Genomic DNA, 17352 nt, shown 5'->3' on the forward strand with positions numbered 1-17352 from the left:
CAGTAAAGCTTTTCTGGGATTTTAAATAAATCAGAAATGATTTATTTATTTTCAAAAATAGCTAAAACTTCTAAAAATCATAGAAAATAATCTGTAACTCCAAATGCAATAAATTATATATGAAAAGTTATCAGAAAAATCCAAGGAATCTGATTATGGCATTTTCATGCATGTTTGAACAACTTAACCTCAATGTTTAGTCCAAAACATGATAATGCACTATTTGAATTCATAGTTTGAATTTGATTTTTGAACCTAGTGTTCAAACCAACTCCATTTAACTTGTTGCTAGTTGCATTAGCTCAATCAACAACATATTGCCATGTCATGATCATGCATCATATTGTTGCATCGCATTGATTGTGTTCTTCCTTGCTTGCCGGTAATTGTCCCCTCTCGGTAGATGCTGCTCGACGCTGTGATCGTTGACACTGATGAAGACTCAATGTTATCTTCAGAAGTGCCAGGCAAGCAGAACCCCCTTGTTCATTCCGATACAATCCCACTCTCTCGCTCCTACTCTCTTTTACTGCATTAGGACAACAACGATTCATCTGTTACTTGTTGCGGTAGTTGAACCCCTTTATCCTTTGCATGACCTGTCATTGCCACAGTAAATAGATGAAACCCACTAGCATGAGTAGGAGTTGTTTGAGCCCTGATGTGCCTACTCATTCATGCTTATTTGTCATGCCTGCTACTGCTTAGAGTTGAGTCAGGTCTGATTCATCGGGGATGAATTGGAACAGTGATGAACATGTCCTACTGTGTGTGAGCTAAGTGTGTGAACACGATTTGGTAAAGGTAGCGGTGAGAGACCATGTAGGAGTACATGGTGGGTTTTCTCATTGAAACCGTCCTTAGGAACTAAGTTTTGTGTTTGTGATCCATGAAACAGTTACTACCACGCATTGGGCCCGAAACCAATGGACCCTCTCGGCTTCTTGATCACCCTTGTCCTCTGTCCAGGAGTTGCAACTAGTTTCTGGTGTTTATAGGATATGTGTTGGCGGCCGTGCGTAGCACTGACCCTAGGGGTGGGCTATGATGCGGTAGATACACCATGGCCGGGTATGCCGGCGCCCGTTTGGTGTCTCGGAACCCTGTACACATCGTCCGGGGCCGTATGTCGAAACCTCGGCCGGACTCCCTGCGGATGGAACCTGGATAGGAGATAAACCTGGACTAGAGACTTGAGTGTTTAGGTAGGCTGTGGCTGACACCCTTGTTGGGCTTCCGCTTGAAGGTTGCCGAGTACATGTCGTGTAAACGGCGGTAAGTGGTGAGAGCGTGTGTGAAGAAGTACACCCCTGCAGGGTTAACATCATCTATTCGAATAGCCGTGTCCGCGGTAATGGACTTCTGGGTTGCCTATAACAGTTCATAGACAAGTGAAAGTGGATACTCTAAAACTCGCAAGATAAGTGTGAGTGCTATGGATGGCCTTCCCGTAGGGAGACGGGAGCGGATCCATAGTGGTGTATTGAATGGTGAATATGTGGACTCGTGTGCGCCACCCCAAAAGAGTTGCTTGCAGTCGTAGTTCAGGTTAGCCACCGAGTCAAAGCTGGCTTGCTGCAGTTAAACTCCAGCACCCCCTTTGTTGATACCGATGCATATGTAGTTAGTTCTAATGTAAGTCTTGCTGGGTACATTTGTACTCGCGTTTGCCTATTTTATGTTTTGCAGAGAGACGTCAGTCTCGCTAGTAGTACCGCGTGGACTTCGATGTTTAGCTTGATACCTCAGCTACGATCTTGTGCCCTCGGCAGGATCTGGTAGATAGTCAGGCTTCTCAGCCTTTTTCATTTGTAGATGTCTGTACTCAGACATGTTAAGCTTCCGCATGTGCTTTGACTTGTATGCTATGAGTGTTGGGTCATGAGACCCATGTTTGTATTATCTCGCTCCTCGGAGCCTAATGGATAAATACTTGAGTTGTAGGGTTATGTTGTGATGCCATGTTGTATTTACACATATCGAGCATATTGTGTGTATGATTGAAATGCTTGGTATGTGTGGGATCCGACAATCTAGTTGTTTATCCTTGGCAGTCTCTCTTATGGGGAAATGTAGTCTAGTGCTTCCATGAGCCATAGTAGTCCGCTACAGCCCGGTTCACTAGAGTCCTGTTAGCCCAGCAGTACTACTTAGGACACTTGACTGACCAGCATGTGTTTCACTTCGTTCCTGTCCCTTCGGGGAAATGTCACGCGGTGACATCCGGAGTCCTGCCTAGCCTGCTACAGCCCGGGTTCCCGGAGTCCTGTTAGCCCAGTGCTACAGCCCGGATCCACACGCTGCTGACCGACACGCTTGATGTGATTCATGTATGCCTGTCCCCATAGGTTAGTACCGCTTTGGGTTCACGACTAGCCATGTCGGCCCGGGTTCCCTGTCATATGGATGCTAGTGACACTATCATATACGTGAGCCAAAAGGCGCAAACGGTCCCGGGCCATGGTAAGGCGACACCCGTGGGAATACCGTGCGTGAGGCCGCAATGTGATATGAAGTGTTACCGGCTAGATCGATGTGACTTGGAATCAGGGTCCTGACAGCGTTGGTATCAGAGCCTGACTGCCTGTAGGATTACTAAGCCAAACCGGTCGAAGTTGTGTCTAGAAATGCTTTAGTTATGTAGGGGAATTGATTGTGGAAGGGAACGTAAGGCTCTTTTTACTCCTTTACCTTATGCCCTCTGATCTGAGTCATTCTCTTCTCATTCTACGCGGGTTAAGAAACTAGGCCTTCTCATCTATCTATCAGGATGACGTGTTACTAATCCATATACTTATAGGATTGTTGGATTCAAGCCTCAGGTCCGTTCCTACTACTCCCGTATGTTGACAGTTGATTTCAGAACCTTGACATTTTGTTGTTGAGTGGTTATGCCACCATTTTTGCAGGATGTCTCAAATAATTTTGAGCATTTACAGCCGTTATGCTGTCCGAGTCATCCTAGGTCTCTACATAGTCTGATGCAATTGCAAACCCCTTCCTCCTGTTCCTGATGTCCATTTGGGCCAGATTAATCACACTAATCGGGTGAGTTAAGGTACTCTGTTGCCTCGACATATATGTTGGAGCTATTATTATGACCCTAGGTGTTTTAGGGAGTCACCTAGTAATCTAGCCATGTTTTGTGTTCCGGTGTGATAATTCTGGCCACCATTCTCGAAAGCATCCCGTGATGCCATTTAGTAGTAGGTATTCTATTCTTGGGTTCTTGAACCCGAGATTCACCCTACTTACCTCATGTTGATAGTGTTGCTAGTTCCTTTAGGATATTAGTAACCTTTGCATTAGTCCTCGAGGTCCGTGGTATTTTCCTTCTTCCAAATACTATGAACCACTTATGGCAGAAGTTTGTTGGATCAAAATATCACAACAGGAGGGCTCTCGATGAGTTCCCCATTCTATATTGTGACTCTGCCAGTCCTACCTCTCTGCATGGGTTATCCGGAAGAAACCTGTTGAACTTGATTCGACATACTAATCTATGCATCCATAACTCAGAAAGATATATGTCCCCTTGAGTTGTCCATCTTCATTTGTTATTCCGACCATCGTCTATCAATTGATAGTCAGGAGTAATTGTGCACTCGTGTTATCGATGTTTATTATTCTCGTGGTATGTTAAGCCATTCCATTTCAAAATAATTAGGAGAAACAAACTCCAGTACCTCATCCATATCCAGGATTGGGTCAAAGTAGTTGTGTTCTGCAGATCAAATGCCAATCCAGCTTTTGCTCTGTTCTACCCTAGAGTATTACCCCCTTTATGTTAGGATTGTCATGAGAATTGCACCCTCTCTCATGAATTCTTGACGCAGTGATACTTCTTACCATCATTTTTCATTCCTCGATCCCGTGTTGTCGCAACCGGAATGGCGGCAAGTGAGTCCTGATGTGTGAAATCAATACTCCTAGCAACTCCATTGCTTGGTAGTTAATGGACAATATTTTCATTCTTAGCGTGTTGGATATTAAATCATCATTCTAAGATTGATTGTGCTACCTAGTCCATTTCCCTGGTGCACTCTTCTATCAAGAGTTGGGACTGTGTCTATCCTTGCTTATTTGATCATATCGTCTTGCCCTGACAAGCAAGATTTTTCTCGAGCTTAATAACATATCGGTGGTTCGTGATTTCCGAAGATCTTCTCGGAAGTATTACCTGGTTGTCACCTGACCGGTATGTTGAGTTCGTGATTAAATGGGTTTTCTTATAAATCACCCCTTCTCCAAGAATCAGTGTTGGATATCCCTGAGCTAGTTGGTTGAGCTAAACAACAACTTGGAGAGTTGGAAGATAAAGCTTGTCTGACTTAGTTCATGTTAAGGGATATCTTTTTGTGTGTGTGTGTGTTGAAGAAAGATGATATCTCCATCGATTGGTCCTCGTGATCAGTTGTTGGATCTATTGCCTTGTCAAAACCTTGACTTGAGTATGGGCTATCGTCAAGTCAAATCAGAACCAATGATGTTCGTAATGTTGTCTTACTCGTGGTTGATCCCTCGAGCATACATCATTACATCTTCTGGTCTGACCAATACTATCACCGTGTTCACATGATGGTGGAAGTCCAGTGATATGGAAATTCGGATGAGTTGCTGTTGAGCCCATTAGCAGCATTCTGTCTTCCCCCATGACTCATGTTGAACATCAACCTAGTGTTGGAAACTTGTGTAAGCATTTCTTCGTGTTTTGTTCATGAAGCATATGTTTGGATGAAAGAAGCGACTTTCTCTGATTCATGTGCATTTGTTGCAAGTTGCCGCTATAAATTTGAGAAAGCTTGTTTTTGCTCCCTCTGGAATCATCCCAAGTTACTCATGCCTATGTGCGAAGTACTCTATGGTATGATAGGTTGGCCGCCTCCATTCTGTATGTGTTCCTAGCACACCAAGCCACTGATTGATTTGTTCAAGGAGAAGAAGTTCCTTCTTAAGAGCTAATGATGACTTATGCAAGGACTTTGTTATCCTTGATGATGGTTCCCCACCTGAACTCGGTAGTGTTTTATTATAAGACTACTATGTGGTCATGCTTGTCTGGAACAGCATGTTCACCAGTTTGTACAAAACCAGCTCATATTTTGGAGCTTACTATCGTAGTTCATTCCCTGAGAATCTCGCAATGTCATCTCGTCGATTTGTGTTACGAACTTTAATTTTTCTTTGTAGACTCGATGAGTCTGGAATGTCCTGACACCAACCAGATCTGAATCTCAGGCAGATGTGATGGTTGGAACGTTTTCCCAAGAACTATAATATTGGTCTCATAACCGGTAAAGTGGATGTCGTGGCCAACACACCCAACCGGAAGACCTATTATTGTAGTATCTTGATTTATAAAGTTGGCCACCTCCCCATAAGGATTTCGTAGGATTTACCCCCTGGATGTCCCTTATGGATTTTGTGTTCCTGAAGTCCGACCTTTACTTGATGTTCTAGATATCAAACCATATCTATGATTGGGATACGCTAGTACCTCAAGGAGAACATTAGAAGCGGAGTGCTAAATGTCTCTCGGTCGATTATCCAGATTTTGTCCCCTTGGCCTCGCTAAGGTGAAATCTGAGAAAGTGTTATCTTCCTTTGCATCCGCATCCTCCACCAATATCCATCATGGTGGTATGTTGTGTTGCCAGGATCCTTGTCACGGATATTGGTAAAACCTTGATGAATATGGAAATGCTCATGTTCTTGAGAGCACGTGCAAGCACTAGGATTTATCTTCGGCATTAAATGGGATCCGCTCTCAGTTTCCTCGGTTATGCTATAACCATTCAAACAGGGGAACCACTCTCGTCTGTTGATCTTTTTCCCAGTCACTAGAATCATTCCTAGTATTTGCATTTTGTTCCCAGCTTGCACCCGTCATTGTGTCAGTCTACCATGGGTCCCATCCATTTCCGGTGATAAGCAAAAATCATCCATTGCGTTGTCTTCAACAAGGTAGTCCACATCATCCATCCTAGTCCAAGTATGCCATCTCTTCGAGCTATCTCAAATGATCAATTGTAAATTTCCTTAAGCCGGTATGAAGAGTTTCAATGATCTCTGAATCAAAAGTAATTCTTTTTGCCACTTAAGGGAATATTTCTGCGAGTCACCTTCCTTAAGATGTCTCGTTATGGTATCATGGCAATTATCTCCTCACTACCTTGAAAACCATGCACCATCCTACTCCAGCATGGAATTATCGCCTACCAATTTGAACCTTTGTCATATGTTTCTCTTCCATCATCTCTGATGCATGTTTTGCCTCTCAGCTCCAGAGATGTTTCCATGTCTCATTCCATGAGTTGATCTTGTGATCATTAATATGTTGCTTGAACCTCAAGAAGATTGTTTCTTCTTAAATTCTCCCTTTCTACTCGTTGTCATGTTGGATGTAGTTCTCACAGCAAAACGTCGAGATCAAGATGATGCAATAAATCAACATCCTCGAGAAGACATCTGGATCATGAAGATTTTGTTAGCTTGGGTTTCCCCCTTCACCTTACCCTACGCTTGAATCTCAGGACGAGATTCTTGTTTAGTAGGGGTGAGTTGTCACAGCCCTAGAGTACCTGAGTGAAATTGTTGCATCTACACTCATGCATCATGTCTAAAATTTCTGAAAGTTGAATTGAGGTTTGTTGAAACCCTCAGAAACCAGTTCAAAAATAATCAACATTAAAATGTCTTCAAAGAAGTCCAAGAAAATGTTCCTCTTAGTCTCTGAAAATATTGGCAAGAGGTAAAATTCAAACCAATGTTTTTGGTATCTCAGAAACATTTATTTTGGGCCTTTGAATTAATTCAATAACTATTTGCATTGGATATATATTCTTTATATAATTAATATATGTCCAATAATTCTGGAACATTTTATGTGGTTTTGGATATTTTAGTTCTAGCCACATAATTATTTTCAGGATTTCATAAAATGGTTTGGTGTTAAAACTAAACCCAAAACAATTGCAGAAAAATAGAAAACAGAAACAATTTAGAAAACAGAGAAGAGAGAGAGCTTACCTGGGCCACTACTGGCCCGACACTGTGCCGGCCCAGCCGACTGGCCAACGCCAGTCACCCGCTACCTCGCGCCAGAAGGCAGGGGCACGTGCTCGCCGCGCGCCGGCCACGCGCCGGCCACGTCCTGCCTCCCTGCCTGCCTCCTCATCGCTCTGGCCCTCCCTCGCGATGCCACGCATCCCCCGACCTCTCTCGCACTCTCCCTCGCCCTCATCCCCTCCTCTGTCTCTCTCTCACGCGCGCGACCAAACGCAGCCATCGCCGCCGACGAGCTCCCCCACGGCCAGAGCCACCTCCGAGCCTCTCCGATGCGTCCCCGAGCTCCGCCGTGACGCCCCGGTCCTATCCGCCGAGCCACATGACGCCGGACGCCTCGAAGCACCATCCCCGACCCCTTCATCCTCCTCGGGTCACCAGAGATTCGCCTCGCCGCCCCGCTTGCTCCGACACCTCCCCGGCCCCGCCGTCTGCACCGAAAGACTCAACGTAAGCCCCTGCCCCTAACCCACCTCCTCTACGCCTCGGTTGCGCCCCCTAGCCGCCATCTCCACCGAGCCCGAGCACTCGGCTCCGCCGGCGACGCCGTCGTCGTGGCCATAGCCACGCGGGCTCGAAACCGAGCGCGTCACCGTGTTTGCCACACTCCCAGGAGGCCGTAGCCCCTCTCCATGCCCCTGTTGTGTATCCCAGCGCTGAACCCGAGCACGCCCGTGCTCCGGCCGCCGCGGCCGAGCTCCTCGCCATCGCCTCCGGCCGCCCCAGGCCCGGCTGGCGCCACCATCTGACGCGTGCTGGTTTGGGCTCTCGAACGAGCCCAACCACGCTGCGAACGGGGCCCCAGAGCTCGTTCATGCGGCCCTCGGCCGCGTCTGGTCATCGCCGGCGGCTAAACGCCGGTGGTTTAGCCCCGGTTGACCAGGGGTTTGACCTCCCCTGACGTGTGGGCCCAGGCGCCTGCTTAATTAGTGTTAGGTTTAGTTAGTGTTAATTAACGTAGCTAATTAGATGAGCCACTGACATGCGGGCCCTGCCCGGCTAACTAAGTTAGTTAGGGCTAATCCTATTTAGGTTAGTTAGGTTAGTCGCTGACCAGTGGGCCCAACCCAGTTAGTTAGGGCTAACTAACTTGGTTAGTTGACTGGGTCACTGACCAGTGGGTCCCACTGGTCAGGTTTGACCTGGCCGACCAGTTGACCCGCTGACATCACCCTTGCGCAATGCTGACGTAGTAAAGCTTTTCTGGGAGTTTAAATAAATCAGAAATGATTTATTTATTTCAGAAAATAGCTAAAACTTCTAAAAATCATAGAAAATAATCTATAATTCCAAATGCAATAAATTATATATGAAAAATTATCAGAAAAATCCAAGGAATCTGATTATGGCATTTTCATGCATGTTTGAACAACTTAACCTCACTGTTTAGTCCAGAACATGATAATGCACTATTTGAATTCATAGTTTGAATTTGATTTTGAACCTAGTGTTCAAACCAACTCCATTTAACTTGTTGCTAGTTGCATTAGCTCAATCAACAACATATTGCCATGTCATGATCATGCATCATATTGTTGCATCGCATTGATTGTGTTCTTCCTTGCTTGCCTGTAATTGTCCCCTCCCAGTAGACGCTGCTCCGACGCTGTGATCGTTGACACTGATGAAGACTCAATGTTATCTTCAGAAGTGCCAGGCAAGCAAAACCCCCTTGTTCATTCCGATACAATCCCACTCTCTCGCTCCTGCTCTCTTTTACTGCATTAGGACAACAACGATTCATCTGTTACTTGTTGCGGTAGCTGAACCCCTTTATCCTTTGCATGACCTGTCATTGCCACAGTAAATAGATGAAACCCACTAGCATGAGTAGGAGTTGTTTGAGCCCTGATGTGCCTACTCATTCATGCTTATTTGTCATGCCTGCTACTGCTTAGAGTTGAGTCAGGTCTGATTCATCGGGGATGAATTGGAACAGTGATGAACATGTCCTACTGTGTGTGAGCTAAGTGTGTGAACACGATTTGGTAAAGGTAGCGGTGAGAGGCCATGTAGGAGTACATGGTGGGTTGTCTCATTGAAACCATCCTTAGGAACTGAGTTTTGTGTTTGTGATCCATGAAACAGTTACTACCATGCATTGGGCCCGAAACCAATGGACCCTCTCGGCTTCTTGATCACCCTTGTCCTCTGTCCAGGAGTTGCAACTAGTTTCTGGTGTTTATAGGATATGTGTTGGCGGCCGTGCGTAGCGCTGACCCTAGGGGTGGGCTATGATGCGGTAGATACACCGTGGCCGGGCATGCCGGGCGCCCGTTTGGTGTCTCGGAACCCTGTACACATCGTCCGGGGCTGTATGTGGAAACCTCGGCCTGACTCCCTGCGGATGGAACCTGGATAGGTGATAAACCTGGACTAGAGACTTGAGTGTTTAGGTAGGCTGTGGCCGACACCCTCGTTGGGCTTCCGCTTGAAGGTTGCCGAGTACATGTCGTGTAAACGGCGGTAAGTGGTGAGAGCGTGTGTGAAGAAGTACACCCCTGCAGGGTTAACATCATCTATTCGAATAGCCGTGTCCGCGGTAATGGACTTCTGGGTTGCCTATAACAGTTCATAGACAAGTGAAAGTGGTTACTCTAAAACTCGCAAGATAAGTGTGAGTGCTATGGATGGCCTTCCCGTAGGGAGACGGGAGCGGATCCATAGTGGTGTATTGAATGGTGAATATGTGGACTCGTGTGCGCCACCCCAAAAGAGTTGCTTGCAGTCGTAGTTCAGGTTAGCCACCGAGTCAAAGCTGGCTTGCTGCAGTTAAACTCCAGCACCCCCTTTGTTGATACCGATGCATATGTAGTTAGTTCTGATGTAAGTCTTGCTGGGTACATTATTACTCACGTTTGCCTATTTTATGTTTTGCAGAGAGACGTCAGTCTCGCTAGTAGTTCCGCATGGACTTCGACGTTTAACTTGATACCTCAGCTACGATCTTTTGCCCTCGGCAGGATCTGGTAGATAGTCAGGCTTCTCAGCCTTTTTCATTTGTAGATGTCTGTACTCAGACATGTTAAGCTTCCGCATGTGCTTTGACTTGTATGCTATGATTGTTGGGTCATGAGACCCATGTTTGTAATATCTCGCTCCTCGGAGCCTAATGGATAAATACTTGAGTTGTAGGGTTATGTTGTGATGCCATGTTGTATTATCGAGCATATTGTCTGTATGATTGAAATGCTTGGTATGTGTGGGATCCGACAATCTAGTTGTTTATCTTTGGCAGTCTCTCTTATGGGGAAATGTAGTCTAGTGCTTCCATGAGCCATAGTAGTCCGCTACAGCCCGGTTCACCGGAGTCCTGTTAGCCCAGCACTACTGCTCAGGACACTTGACTGGCCGGCATGTGTTTCCCTTCGTTCCTGTGTCTATCCCTTCGGGGAAATGTCACGCGGTGACATCCGGAGTCCTGCCTAGCCTGCTACAGCCCGGGTTCCTGGAGTCCTGTTAGCCCAGTGCTACAGCCCGGATCCACACGCTGCTGACCGACATGCTCGATGTGATTCATGTATGCCTGTCCCCATAGGTTAGTGCCGCTTTGGGTTCACGACTAGCCATGTCGGCCCGGGTTCCCTGTCATATGGATGCTAGCGACACTATCATATACGTGAGCCAAAAGGCGCAAACGGTCCTGGGCCATGGTAAGGCGACACCCATGGGAATACCGTGCGTGAGGCCGCAAAGTGATATGAAGTGTTACCGGCTAGATCGATGTGACTTGGAATCGGGGTCCTGACAGAAAGTAGGTGTAACTATCCACCCAGATTAAAGAGTTAATGTTTCTGAAAGACTGTGTCTCGGTCATCCGTTTCTCAAACACCTTGTAGTGCGAGAAATCCAACGGAGGAGATCAAGTCTTGTGGGGAAAAGTGTGCAAACCTCTACAGAGTGTACAAACTAATCATGGTTAGCTGTGTCCCCGGTTATGGACATTTTGAGTATCTGGTTCTTGAATTATCATGTTGATCTCATCACTTTACTTAATTAATTTGTTTGGTTATAAATATTATTTTGGGATTGAGTTGGGGATATACCTTCTCAATAATTTTTCAACAAACTTTGTAGTTAAATAGAAGATATTCCTTTGTAGTAGGGAAAAATTGGCTTTTCGCAAAAACATGATAACCATAGAGCTTTTCCACTAGACAAATATGCATGTAGTGATAGCTATTATTCATCATTATCCTATGGTGTGAATTTGCCATTACATTCAATGTACTGGCCCTTTGTGGCTGCAATGTCTCATGTTGCAGGATTCTTACAACGAGTAAGTGATACGTTAGGGTTACGATTTCTGTTGGGGAACGTAGTAATTTCAAAAAAATTCCTACGCACACGCAAGATCATGGTGATGCATAGCAACGAGGGGAGAGTATGATCTACGTACCCTTGTAGATCGCAACGGAAGCGTTGACACAACGTAGAGGAAGTAGTCGTACGTCTTCTTCCTGATCCGACCGATCCAAGTACCGTTACTCCGGCACCTCCGAGTTCTTAGCACACGTACGGCTCGATGACGATCCCCGGGCTCCGATCCAGCAAAACTTCGGGGAGGAGTTCCGTCAGCATGATGGCGTGGTGACGATCTTGATGTTCTACTGTCGCAGGGCTTTGCCTAAGCACCGCTACGATATGACCGAGGTGGAATATGGTGGAGGGGGGCACCGCACACGGCTAAGGAACGATCACGAAGATCAACTTGTGTGTCATGGGGTGCCCCCCTGCCCCCGTATATAAAGGAGCCAAGGGGGAGAGGTGCGCTGGCCAGGAGGAGGGCGCAGGAGGAGTCCTACTCCTACCGGGAATAGGACTCCCCCCAAATCCTATTCCAACTAGGATTCCCAAGGGGGAAAGATGGAGAGGGGTGGCCGGCCACCTCTCCTAGTCCTAATAGGACTAGGGGAGGGGGGGAGGCGCGCAGCCCTTATGGGCAGCCCTTTCACCTTTCCACTAAGGCCCAATAAGGCCCATATGACTCCCGGGGGGTTCCGGTAACCTCCCGGTAATCCGATAAAATCCTGATTTCACCCGGAACACTTCCGATGTCCAAACATAGGCTTCCAATATATCAATCTTTATGTCTCGACCATTTCGAGACTCCTCGTCATGTCCGTGATCACATCCGGGACTCCAAACAACCTCCGGTACATCAAAATGCATAAACTCATAATAACTGTCATCGTAACGTTAAGCGTGCGGACCCTACGGTTCGAGAACAATGTAGACATGACCGAGACACGTCTCCGGTCAATAACCAATAGCGGGACCTGGATGCCCATATTGGCTCCTACATATTCTACGATGATCTTTATCGGTCAGACCGCATAACAACATACGTTGTTCCCTTTGTCATTGGTATGTTACTTGCCCGAGATTCGATCATCGGTATCCAATACCTAGTTCAATCTCATTACTGGCAAGTCTCTTTACTGGTTCCGTAATACATCATCTCACAACTACCATATTAGTTGTAATGCTTGCAAGGCTTATGTGATGTGCATTACCGAGAGGGCCCAGAGATACCTCTCCGACAATCGGAGTGACAAAACCTAATCTCGAAATACGCCAACCCAACATGTACCATTGGAGACACCTATAGTACTCCTTTATAATCACCCAGTTACGTTGTGACGTTTGGTAGTACCCAAAGTGTTCCTCCGGTAAATGGGAGTTGCATAATCTCATAGTTATAGGAACATGTATAAGTCATGAAGAAAGCAATAGCAACATACTAAACGATCGGGTGCTAAGCTAATGGAATGGGTCATGTCAATCAGATCATTCAACTAATGATGTGACCTCGTTAATCAAATAACAACTCATTGTTCATGGTTAGGAAACATAACCATCTTTGATTAACGAGCTAGTCAAGTAGAGGCATACTAGTGACACTTTGTTTGTCTATTTATTCACACATGTATTATGTTTCCGATTAATACAATTCTAGCATGAATAATAAACATTTATCATGATTATAAGGAAATAAATAATAACTTTATTATTGCCTCTAGGGCATATTTCCTTCAATTTCTACACTCAACTTTTCCGTTGGTGTTGATGGGAATCCACAACCTTGTTGTTTCTTCCGCTATTTGGATTGACGTAATAGTATTTATGTTACTTTATACATGTGATTTACCTCTGTTATAAATCCTCGAGTACTGTGTGTGTCAGCATACCGATCCAGGGATGACACTTAAGCACATAGACTTGACCGTCTGAGGTCGGGTCACTACAGAGACACATCAAAAGACCATGTTCCTCTCGCCACCAAGTTCCTAAGCACTGCGCTGCTGCTATGATCTTCCCCATCTCGGCTTGTGATGTCTACTACGCAACCTTCTTCTTGTAGACTCGTGTTGGGCCGCCAAGCGTAGAGTTTTGTAGGACAGTAGCAAATTTCCCTCAAGTGGATGACCTAAGGTTTATCAATCCATGGGAGGCGTAGGATGAAGTTGGTCTCTCTCAAACAACCCTGCAACCAAATAACAAAGAGTCTCTTGTGTCCCCAACACACCCAATACAATGGTAAATTGTATAGGTGCACTAGTTCGGAAAAGAGATGGTGATACAAGTGCAATATGGATAGTAGATATAGGTTTTTGTAATCCGAAATTATAAAAACAGCAAGGTAACTAAAGACAAAAGTGAGCAAAAATGGTATTGCAATGCTTAGAAACAAGGCCCAGGGTGTTGGAAATATGCCCTAGAGGCAATAATAAATTGGTTATTATTATATTTCCTTGTTCATGATAATCATTTATTATCCATGCTAGAATTGTATTGATAGGAAACTAAGATACATGTGTGGATACATAGACAACACCATGTCCCTGGTAAGCCTCTAGTTGACTAGCTTGTTGATCAATAGATGGTTACGGTTTCCTGGCCATGGACATTGGATGTCGTTGATAACGGGATCACATCATTAGGAGAATGATGTGATGGACAAGACCCAATCCTAAGCCTAGCACAAGATCGTGTAGTTAGTTTGCTAAAGCTTTTCTAATGTAAAGTATCATTTCCTTAGACCATGAGATTGTGCAACTCCCAGATACCGTAGGAGTGCTTTGGGTGTGCCAAACGTCACAACGTAACTGGGTGGCTATAAAGGTACACTACAAGTATCTCCGAAAGTGTCTGTTGGGTTGGCACGAATCGAGACTGGGATTTGTCACTCCGTGTAAATGGAGAGGTATCTCTAGGCCCACTCGGTAGGACATCATCATAATGTGCACAATGTGCTCAAGGAGTTGATCACTGGATGATGTGTTACGGAACGAGTAAAGAGACTTGCCGGTAACGAGATTGAACAAGGTATCGGGATACCGACGATCGAATCTCGGGCAAGTATCGTACCGCTAGACAAAGGGAATTGCATACGGGATTGATTGAATCCTCAACATCGTGGTTCATCCTATGAGATCATCATGGAACATGTGGGAGCCAACATGGGTATCCAGATCCCGCTGTTGGTTATTGACACGAGAGTTATCTCGGTCATGTCTGCATGGTTCCCGAACCCGTAGGGTCTACACACTTAAGGTTCGATGATGCTAGGGTTATAAGGAATAGATATACGTGGTTACCGAATGTTGTTTGGAATCCCAGATGAGATCCTGGATGTCACAAGGAGTTCCGGAATGGTCCGGAGGTAAAGATTTATATATGGGAAGTCTTGTTTTGGTCGCCGAAAAAATTTCGGGTTTATCGATAATGTACCGGGACCACCGGGAGGGTCCCGGTGGTCCACCAAGTGGGGCCACCAGCCCCAGAGGGCTGCATGGGCCAAGTGTGGGAGGGGACCAGCCCCAGGTGGGCTGGTGCGCCCCCCACCAAGGCCCAAGGCGCAAGGGAGAGTGGAAGGGGGCAAACCCTAGGCTCAGATGGGCCTAAGGCCCACCTAGTGGTGCGCCCCCCTCTCTCCCCCCTTGGCCGCCTCCCTAGATGGGATCTAGGGCTGGCTGCCACCCCTAGGGGTGGAAACCTAGATGGGGGCGCAGCCCCTCCCCTCCCCCTATATATACTTGAGGTTTTGGGCTGCCATAGACACGATTCAATCTCCTTCTTGGCGCAGCCCTATCCCTCTCCCTCCTCATCTCTTGCGGTGCTTGGCGAAGCCCTGCTGGAGTACCACGCTCCTCCACCACCACCACGCCGTCGTGCTACTGCTGGATGGAGTCTTCCCCAACCTCTCCTTCTCCCCTTGCTGGATCAAGGCATAGGAGACGTCACCGGGCTGTACGTGTGTTGAACACGGAGGTGCCGTCCGTTCGGCACTAGGATCATCGGTGATTTGGATCACGACGAGTACGACTCCATCAACCTCGTTCACTTGAACGCTTTCGCTTAGCGACCTACAAGGGTATGTAGATGCACTCTCCTTCCCCTCGTTGCTAGATTACTCCATAGATTGATCTTGGTGATGCGTAGAAAATTTTGAATTTCTGCTACGTTCCCCAACAGTGGTATCAGAGCCAGGTTTATGCATAGTTACTATGCACGAGTAGAACACAAAGTAGTTGTGGGCATCGATATTGTAAATTATCTTGCCGTTACTAGTCTTATCTTGATTCGGCGGCATCGTGGGATGAAGCGGCATGGACCAACCTTACACGTACGCTTACGTGAGACCGGTTCCACCGACTGACATGCACTAGTTGCATAAGGTGGCTGGCGCGTGTCTGTCTCTCCCACTTTAGTCGGATCGGATTCGATGAACAGGGTCCTTATGAAGGGTAAATAGAAATTGGCAATTCACGATGTGGTTTTGGCGTAGGTAGGAAACGTTCTTGCTAGAAACCTATAGCGGCCACGTAAAAACTTGCAACAATAGTTAGAGGACGTCTAACTTGTTTTTGCAGCAAGTGTTTTGTGATGTGATATGGCCAAAGGATGTGATGAATGATATATATGTGATGTATGAGATCATGTTCTTGTAGTAGGAATCACGACTTGCATGTCGATGAGTATGACAACCGGCAGGAGCCATAGGAGTTGTCTTTATTTTTGTATGACCTGCGTGTCATTAAGAAACGCCATGTAAATTACTTTACTTTATGACTAAACGTGTTAGCCATAGTAGTAGAAGTAATAGTTGGCGAGCAACTTCATGGAGACACGATGATGGAGATCATGATGATGGAGATCATGGTGTCATGCCGGTGACAAGGTGATCATGGAGCCCCAAGATGGAGATCAAAGGAGCTATATGATATTGGCCATATCATGTCACTATTATTTGATTGCATGTGATGTTTATCATGTTTTTACATCTTGTTTACTTAGAACGACGGTAGTAAATAAGATGATCCCTCATAATAATTTCAAGAAAGTGTTCCCCCTAACTGTGAACCATTGCGACAGTTCGTTGTTTCGAAGCACCACGTGATGATCGGGTGTGATAGATTCCAACGTTCACATACAACGGGTGTAAGACAGATTTACACATGCAAACACTTAGGTTGACTTGGCGATCCTAGCATGTATAGACATGGCCTCGGAACATAGAAGACCGAAAGGTCGAACATGAGTCGTATAGAAGATACGATCAACATGAAGATGTTCACCGATGTTGACTAGTCCGTCTCACGTGATGATCGGACACGGCCTAGTTGACTCGGATCATGTAATCACTTAGATGACTAGAGGGATGTCTATCTGAGTGGGAGTTCACAAGATGAACTTAACTATCCTAAACATAGTCAAAAGGTCTTCGCAAATTATGTCGTAGCTCGCGCTTCAGTTCTACCGTTTAGATATGTTCCTAGAGAAAATTTAGTTGAAAGATGATAGTAGCAATTATGCGGACTAGGTCCATAAACTGAGGATTGTCCTCATTGCTTCATAGAAGGCTTATGTCCTTAATGCACCACTCAGTGTGCTGAACCTCAAACGTCGTCTGTGGATGTTGCGAACATCTGACATACACATTTTGATAACTACGTGATAGTTTAGTTAAACGGTTTAGAGTTGAGGCACCGAAGACGTTTTGAAACGTCGCGAAACATATGATATGTTTCGAGGGCTGAAATTGGGATTTCAGGCTCGTGCCCACGTCAAGAGGTATAAGACCTCCGACGATTTTCTTAGCCTGCAAACTAAGGGAGAAAAGCTCAATTGTTGAGCTTGTGCTCAGATTGTCTGAGTACAACAATCATTTGAATCGAGTGGGAGTTGATCTTCCAGATGAGATAGTGATGTTTCTCCGAAGTCATTACCACCAGGCTGCTAGAGCTTCATGATGAACTATAATATATCAGGGACATATATGAT

This window comes from Triticum dicoccoides, chromosome 7A (assembly GCF_002162155.2).
Source record: "Triticum dicoccoides isolate Atlit2015 ecotype Zavitan chromosome 7A, WEW_v2.0, whole genome shotgun sequence".
Taxonomy (NCBI): domain Eukaryota; kingdom Viridiplantae; phylum Streptophyta; class Magnoliopsida; order Poales; family Poaceae; genus Triticum; species Triticum dicoccoides.